Genomic DNA, 1,591 nt, shown 5'->3' with positions numbered 1-1,591 from the left:
AATTCCATTCATGGTCAGTGTATTAGTGCATGGCTTCTTTAATAACCCGATTTAAATTTAACCACTGGCAGACTCCTTCATGCTCTTGTCAAACACAGGAAGACACAAACAATATTTTTTTTTCCAGAATGAGATTTTCACTCTGCAGTGGAGTGTGCGCTGATATGAAACTTCCTGGCAGATTAAAACTGTGTGCCCGACCGAGACTCGAACTCGGGACCTTTGCCTTTCGCGGACAAGTGCTCTACCAACTGAGCTACCGAAGCACGACTCACGCCCGCTACTCACAGCTTTACTTCTGCCAGTACCTCGTCTCCTACCTTCCAAACTTTACAGAAGCTCTCCTGCGAGACATGCAGAACTAGCACTCCTGAAAGAAAGGATATTGCGGAGACATGGCTTAGCCACAGCCTGGGGGATGTTTCCAGAATGAGATTTTCACTCTGCAGCGGAGTGTGCGCTGATATGAAACTTCCTGGCAGATTAAAACTGTGTGCCCGACGTGCTTCGGTAGCTCAGTTGGTAGAGCACTTGCCCGCGAAAGGCAAAGGTCCCGAGTTCGAGTCTCGGTCGGGCACACAGTTTTAATCTGCCAGGAAGTTTAATATTTTTTTTTTTTTTGTGCCCTAGGTGGCATGAAATCATGGCACTCCCCTAACATCAGTTTGTGTAGCACAGTTACAGAAGTTACACATCCATAACTAACAGCTACACACTCCAGCCCTTGTGTGTAGAGAAACTTACTGTAACAGTAACGATCTCCAACAAATCAATCAAATGTAAACTATATGTACATATAAGCAAGCTGTTTAACTCTAGCTTAAGGAATATAAGTAAATGAAAGAAAGTAATGAAACCCGTGATCACGCCAGCTTTTCTCTTTTCAACGCAAAGTTCCAGATAGGAGAGCCTTCTCGCAATAGCTCATTCTCTCGCCACTTATCGTGTTGCAACATGCCGTGCAAATCAGCGCTGTTCACACTTTCTGTCCCTCTCGTGTACCCCTGGGAGGTATTACTTTTAAGAATCGACGGGTCATCAACGCACGCGGCTCGGCGGGAGAGCGTAGACATTCTCTCCCCACGCTTACCGAGAATCTCTGCAATAAGTTGGCGCCAGCAGGTCGTTGATCTTTCTCAGAACGTCTCACACGCAGCTCATACTATCGGCCTGGTTTCCCCTAAGAGGAAATACTTGTTCTCAGATTGCTTGAAAGCAAGGCACCGTGATAGAATTTTCTAATAATTTCTTGCGTAAAATTGTACTTGCCCTTGGTTGATTAATCTTCAGTGACTACACTATTGATGCAGAATAATAACTTATGGAACTAAATACATGACGCCTGCAAGTCTGAAACAACAGCAAAATCATGCACTGTAATAATGTAAACTACCGAAGATGAAAAGTTCATCCCACTAACATAATCGTCATTGTTCACGAAATTTGGCGGGCACTTGTTAGAGAAATGTCCCCAGCATTCTTCTCATGTCATGGACGAAAACTTCGGAAAGCTAACTTTGGACTACTCCGAAATATTAGTCCAACCCGTTAACAAATACACCTCTTCACTAAGCATGATTTTAAATAAGCT

The 1,591-nt window shown here is 44.0% G+C and overlaps 1 non-coding gene across 1 annotated transcript; it reads left to right on the top strand.

Annotated features, from left to right (window-relative positions):
- Positions 1-503: 503 nt before the first annotated feature.
- Positions 504-578, top strand: Trnas-cga (transfer RNA serine (anticodon CGA)). Its single transcript has one exon. It is a non-coding gene; the product is annotated as a tRNA-Ser (tRNA).
- Positions 579-1,591: the final 1,013 nt, after the last annotated feature.

The sequence above is a fragment of the Schistocerca gregaria genome, chromosome 4 (assembly GCF_023897955.1).
Source record: "Schistocerca gregaria isolate iqSchGreg1 chromosome 4, iqSchGreg1.2, whole genome shotgun sequence".
In the NCBI taxonomy this organism is placed as follows: Eukaryota; Metazoa; Arthropoda; class Insecta; order Orthoptera; family Acrididae; genus Schistocerca; species Schistocerca gregaria.
Note: the sequence above shows the minus strand (reverse complement) of the source record. Positions and strands in the feature narration are given on the sequence as shown.